Below are 7,259 nucleotides of genomic sequence, written 5' to 3' on the forward strand. Positions count from 1 at the left end.
TTTCCCTGAATATTGATTGTTTGGTGGTTTCCCAGTTTTATTGCAGTTTCACCACCACCACCATTCTAAAAGGTTAAATGCCTCCCATAAAGCTTAGTTACTGGCAGTGAGAGTTTTAAAGCTAAACGAGGCTGGCATGTTGGTCTCACTCCTTTTGCCTTTGGCCCTGCCCACCACTGGAAGGTGGCTCCTGAGAGAGCTTCTGCAAAGTGAAATTCAGTCCTCAGTCTCAAAGAGTTTCAATGCCCCTGTTATAAGAAGCAGGCCATTAATAACTCTTAGTGGCACCATGTTTGGCATCCTTGCAGGGGGATCCCTTATCAGTAAGGCCTTAGCTAGAAAGGGCTTTATCCCGGGGCGACCCCCAGGATCATCCCTGTACGTCCACATGATGCACAGGGGATCCCGGGATCAGGGAGACATCATCCCTCCCTTGCCCCGGGATATAGCCCTCCACTTTGGGCCTGCTTTTTCCAGGCTGAGCCCGAGACCACGGAGTGTGTGGCCCGTTGCCATGGCTTGACCCCGCTCCATGCGATTACTTGTGCAGAGCTGGGAGCTGCACATGGGGCGCTGCGCTCCTCAGGAGCACTGCACCCATCGGCGGTAGGGTGGAGAAATGGAGAAAGTAATTAAAATTAAAAAAAACCCACTAACCTTCAGCGCACGAGCGTTCATGCGCTGCGTCTCCTTTAAGAAATAAAAAATGGTGGCCGCGACGCCTCTCCTTCTGAGTTCGTAGCGCCTCAAGTGTAAATGGGGGAGGGATCTCGCATTAATCACAACGCGAGATCTTCCCTTCTCCATCCCAGACTTTCAGGTAGGTCTAACTAAGGCCTAACAAACAAGTAAAATGAGCACAGATTTGCAGCCTTAGCACCACGTGACATGGTGAGAGCCACTAGCTTAAACTTTCCTCAGGGAGGGGGCTATCAGTTTGCCCCCTCAGACGTTCAGTCTCCAGTTAAGATTTCAGGTAATAGGACAAGGGAAGAGCTCTACCTGAAACAGTGGAGAGAAAAAGGAGTGGCATCAGAACGCAAAGAGGCAAGGCCTCAAAATGGCCTCTCGTTAGGCAGGGTGAGGTGGAACAGATTCTGACCAGTGAGGTGATGGCTGAATCCTCCACCATCCCCACACAAAGCCCCCTAGGCTGCTGCCCTCCTCCAGTTTGGTGGAAGATGCTGTCCAGTAACCAGTGTTGAGATAAGATTCAAATACCAGTTCAGCTGGATTATTTATGTGGAATGGAGTGCTGGTGGTGAGGAGACATCTGGCACGTTGCCTCTGGCTCCAAAATGTCTTGGGTTGGCTCTGGATACCGAGATATAAGAAACTTTACTAAGAGGTATGAAACGTCAAGAGATATGAAATGCCTGACATGTTTTGGTATACACCTTCCTCAGGAGCAAAGGAATGTAACTTGTTATGACTTCAGTGGGCTATGGCGTTTCACAAAACAGTAGCATTAAAGGCTGTAAACCCTTTGAAACAAAGCTCAGGCATTTTCAGAGTGGAATGATTTGGTTGTTTGCCAGTAGCTACAAAGTTTTAAATGTGTTATAGGCCTAGATCTAAAAGGCGTTTAAAATGAGTTCTATGTATGTTAACCTCTAACGTAAAAAAGAAAAAGAAGGAAAGGAATCCACTCAGTATAAAGCAAAGGGGGCTAACTGGTTGCAGCCTTAAGTCTCAATCTGGAGCCTGGTTTTTGTGTGGTTTCCAGCAGCCCTCCTAAATTTTAGCCAAAATGCCCTACAATACAGTATTTGCAGGGTTGGCTCTGCCATTCAGCGGGATGAAGTGGCCTGCTTCAGGCAGCACAATAGAGAGGGGGTAGTTGAAGGCAGGAAACGTCCAAGTCTGCAGTCCTAAAATCCTAAACAAAACCACATTAATTGTTTTGGGGCAAAGGTCTTGGAGGGCAAAGTTGCTTAGATTCACTTTGAAATGGAGGGCATTGGAGAAATAGCCTAAGAAGAGGTGTCTGGGCACTGACTGGTCCATTTGCATGAGGTCAGTTCCAGTTGTTGCAGCCCAAATATGTTTTCACAAGTCGCTTGAAAGAGCTCATCCTACCACCTGCATTCTGGATACCTGCCCATTGTGGTTAATTAAAGCTAGTATGCTTCTTTGCAGGAAGGGTGGTACTGATGGTCTTGAAAGTGATGCTGGTGTATCCCCTCCTCAAGAGGCCCTCCATGGACCCTGACACTTTGGACCAACTAATATACCCCATTAGGGGGTTGGACTCGATGGCCTTATAGGCACCTTCCAACTCTACTATTCTATGAACTAACAACCCCTAAGTCGGACAGCAAGCATCCCCCTTTGGAGCAACGTGGAGGAGCACTGGTGGCCAATCAACTTCAGATATGGATTTTCTAGACCCATTTCAATCTGGCTTCAAGTCTGGGTTTGGCAGCAAAACTGCCTTGGTCATCCACTTGGTAGAGAGACAGAAGACAGTCCTTTACAGCTTGAGACAAGAGAGAAGCCATTGCCACTGGTGCCTTTCTCCACGCTGCACCCTCTTTACTTTGCCGCCATCACATCTGCTCTATGGAGAGCCATACAGCTGGAAGAAGCGACCATGTGGCTGCTCTAGGGAGCCTGGCCACTTACGTGTTGTGGCAAATGGCACAGTGGGAGAGTAGCTGGTGGGGCTCTCTTAGAGCACCATCTGGAGGCTGCAGTGATGGGTCCTCTTGGTAGGGAATGGTGAAGTGGCACAATTTGCTGCTCCTCCTGCTCCATCACCTCATGTGAGTGCCTCACCCTACTTCATGATTAGGCCTGCCCTGATAAAGGGTGTGTAACTCTGTTGATTCTCTTGAATCTCTTTTGATACCATTGACCATGGTGTCCTCCTGGAGTGGCTCTGTGAGGTGGAACTTAGGGCACAGATATATGGTTGTTCTTTCTGCGACTTCCTACAGGACTGATTCCAGAGAGTACCATTGCTAGACATCTCCTCAGCCCTGTGGCACATGAGCTGCAGAGTAAGTCATGGTTCCAATTTATATGAAGCCATTGGGGGAGGTCATTCAGAGATTTGGCACTAGGTACCATCAGTACGTGGATGACACCCAGTACTGTCTCTCTATTCCATCTGAATCAAGTGAGTCAGTGCAGGGAATGGGCCAATGTCTGGGCGGATTAATGGGCTGGATGAGGACCGAAAACCTGAATCCTGACAAGATGAAGGCCCAGCTGGTGGACACATGCCAGATCCAGGGAGTGGGAAGACAAATGGTTCTGGCTGGGGTTGCATTCCTGCTGAAAGTATGTCGCTTTGGGATACGTCTGTATCTAGCTTTGTCACGTGCCTGCAGTGGCTATGAGTGCCTACTCTCAGCTCTGGCTGGCCCTTCCCAGGCCCTGGATAGTCTGGTCACAGTCACCCATGCATTAGTAATCTCGTATCAGGACTACTGTAATGTGCTGTACGTGGGGCTACCCTTGAAGATAGTTCAGAGGCTTCAGCTGGTGCAGAATGCTGCTGCTCCGTTACTGAGTGGCATGCAAACTATCTGCAAACGCTGCCTGTTCATTTTTAAGCTTCCTTCAAGGTATTGTTGTTGCCTTATAAGTCCCTAAATGGCTTGAGGATCTGCTCATGGTCCCGCCTATGAGCAATGCCCAGGAAGCAGTGATTTGAGATAGGGACTTCTCAGTTGCGGTATTCTTGTTATGGAACTTCCTTCCATCGGGGTGGGTGGGGGGGTGTCAAGGCATCTTCACTCACTCTGTTTCATCAGTTGCCCAGGTCTTTGGAAACCTTTGATGAGATCTTTGAGTCTTGCGTATGTTAGACAGTCTTTGGTATGTTCTGTGTTACTGCTGGCTAGATTTGATGAATACTATTATCATTGCTTGTGTTTTTCTAATATATAGCCCTGTCTGGCAGCCCTTAGAAACCCCAAGGAAAATCTCTCTAGAAACAAAATCGATGGTTCCTGCCACAGAAGCCTCATTCCTAGAGCATCCTCACAGCGTCACACAAAGCAACACTCAAAGGCACCTGCCTGCTTCCTAGGACGCTCTAGGAACCATAAGGCCTGCTCCTTGGGCTGTTTTTCTTGTTTGTCTTTTTCCCTGAAAAGATTCCAGGTAACGGAGTGTGGAGTCTCAGGAGCCTTCAGCAAGAGAGTGGATTGGAAGACGGGGAAAGGCTAGGAGCCCGGATTCCTGTACAGCTGGGTGGTTTGAGAACTGAAGCTTCTGAGCAGATCGTTGGTTTTATTTGATCAAACAGGGTTCTTGATCAAGAGAGCGAATGGTGTGTGTCAGAGAGAGAGAGAGGGGATCCGGGTGCACAAGTGATGTGCATGTATTAGTGTGTTTGTGTGGCCTTAGGGCCAAAAAGATTGTGCATCCCTGATTTAGAGGAATCATACTGGAGCCCGTGTAAGAAACCACTGTTGTCACCAGTAAAGAGGTTCTCTGTTCCCAAGAATAAGTCTGTATGTGCCTGGAAATCATTCGCTTACATGGAGTTAATGAGCAGCTTGCAAAGATAATAGAAAAAGCATGGCGTAAGAGACACATTTCTGCCTTTCAGACTACAAACTTTTTTTTATCCTTTTTAATTCCGGAGGGGTAGTCGGGGTAGTCAGATACAGCAAAAACAACAAAGAGGCTTGTGGTACCTTAAAGACTAACATATTTATTGTAACAGGAACTTTAATGGGCCAGAGTCCACTTCAGCAGATGCACAAAGTGTTGTGTTCAGCTGGCAGATGTATTCACAAAAGCTTGTGCCATAATGCATTTCTTAGACTTTCAGGTGCACCACCAGGACTTGTTGTTGTTGTTGTTGTTGTTGTTAAACTTCTCTGCCAAAATATTAATAATAGCCAAAGGGCATTTCTCCTTTGCCCCCGGTTCTTGCATGCCTTAGGAGTTAAACTGCTAAAGTCTGTGTTAAAAACAAAACAAAAAGAAAACAAAGTCATGTACAGAAATGCACATTTAGCTCTGCTACTAGGTTGCCTCCCTGTTCTACTTTTGACTTGACTGGAGGAATGCCTCAGTATTCAGAGAAACAACTCCAGCGTTTTTGTTAACCCCAAAAGTGTGTTAATCTCTGTGTGTGTATTAGATCATAGAGCTGGAAGGGACCTCAGAGGTCATATAATCCAGGGGTGGGGAACACCCGGCCCTTGAACAAATAGTGGTTCTCGATCCTGCACATGAGCCCCACTCCCTCTCCTAGGCCCCTCCTACTCCTCTGACACCATTCCCACCTAGGGGTGTAGGGATTGTGCAAAATCCATCCCATCTGTGTTTCACGGATTGTCATGCACCTTCCATTCCATCATCTGCCCATCACTAGAATAGGGTGGGGTGTTTTTTTACATTGTGCACAAATGCACAAGTTGCCCCAAAGTGCACAAATTCCCCCCAAATGTGCATTTCCCCCCTATTTTCCGATGGGGAAAATCCACAATTTTGGCTGTTTTAAAAAATATATTTTTTGTATTGTTCTATGATGAAATCTGTGTAAAATTCCCGAAGGTTAGGAAAATGGTCCATAAGTACACAGATTCCATGCAATGAGAGAAAAGATGGACCAGTCTGGAATCGGCAGGTCCCCAGGGTTTCAGGCAGGAGTTTTTCCTGCTCTACCTTGAGATTCCAGGGATCGAATCTGGGGCCTTCTACATGCAAAACAGGGTCTCTGCCGCTGAGCCTTAGCCCCTCCCCACCACAAAACCACAATAAGAAATGATCAATGGATGTATTTTCATACATTTTCTAGTTCTTAAAAGATACTTCAGTGCAGTTCTATTGGTATTTTAGAGACTATCCACAGCACTTATTGGTACACCTTGAAATGATGAAAATAATGCATAGAACCCTTAGGCTTTATAACCTCTGTGATTATTTGTGTATTTATTTGTAAGAAATGATGAAGAAAGCGACAGATTCTAGAGGAGCAAAATCTCACGATCATTAGTTGTGCCCTGAAGAGATGTCATAGGTCAGCAAGCTGGAAAGATAGAACATTGCATGACTCCTTTCCATTGCTGCTGCTGTTGATGTCTTTTATATAGCACCAGAGAGCGCTTTGCATCAGTTATCTTGGTAATCTGTACAACACCCCAGTCAAAATATGTGATCCCCATCCATTTTGCAGATGGAAGGCCTGAGACTGAAAAATAGTGACTTTCCCAAGACCACCTGTTAAGGCCATGGCAGAAATGAAATTTTAATCTGGGTCTTCTTCTTGGTTTCTTACATTGTTTCTCTTCTCCCAGGCATTTAACGGCATTGAACAACGCTAAGTTTGTTTTTTAATGGACCCCAGAACTGTTGTTTTAAATGGATGCTGCTGTTTTTATACTGTTGTTTTTATGTCTCTGGTGGTTTTTAAATTTTGTATATTTTTAATGTTTACTGTTTTTAGCTTTTGTGAACTGCCCAGAGAGCTTCGGCTGTGGGGCGGTATATAAATGTAATAAATAAATAAATGGTGCTTTTTCAGGATCAGATGCACAAAGCCTCTCAGCCCAAACAGAAAATGAACCATTTCTACTGCAAGAAACAGGAGGGGGGAAATCAAAAGAAACAAATCAGCCTAAAAGGGGGATTTGGGAAAGGAGGGAAGAGGAGGTAATAACTAAGAATAATACTCTTCAAGTATTTAACATTTGCCATAAAGAGAACATTTGTTTCCTCTTAGCTCTATGGATAGGAAATTGGATGTTTAAGTTTCAGTATGGTAAATATTAGGAGGAGAAAGAATCTTAGGATATGATCCAGCCAATGTTAAATGATTTCAAGTCACACTGAATTCAGTGACAGAATTAAGCATGTGTTGAAACCCTTCCCACTGAAATCAAGAGGGCTGGCGTTTGACAGGGATGCCAAATGCTGGTCAATTGGCCACTCAAACCTTGGGCAAAGTGAAATCATCATCAATTATTGAGATCATTTGTTTATTAAAACATGAAATGGTGTTTTAGAAGACTCCAAGGAGTCTATTGTAGCTTCCCCCAACCTGCAGTGAGTTGGACTACAACTCCCAATAGCCCCAGCCAGCATGACAATGGGGAAGGCTGGTCCGTTCTCTTACAAAAATCTTACACAGCACTGTTCAAATTACATGGAGCCCCCTCCTCCCCACAGATATGCAATGGGCCTTGTAGTAGCCCCAACTCTTGATTTGTGAATTGTGCCCTTGTGATAACAGCTAGTGTGTGTTTACTTTGAGTTTCCACATGCGCCTGTTCCTAGATGCCTGAATTTACAGT

This window comes from Elgaria multicarinata, chromosome 7, assembly GCF_023053635.1.
Source record: "Elgaria multicarinata webbii isolate HBS135686 ecotype San Diego chromosome 7, rElgMul1.1.pri, whole genome shotgun sequence".
In the NCBI taxonomy this organism is placed as follows: Eukaryota; Metazoa; Chordata; class Lepidosauria; order Squamata; family Anguidae; genus Elgaria; species Elgaria multicarinata.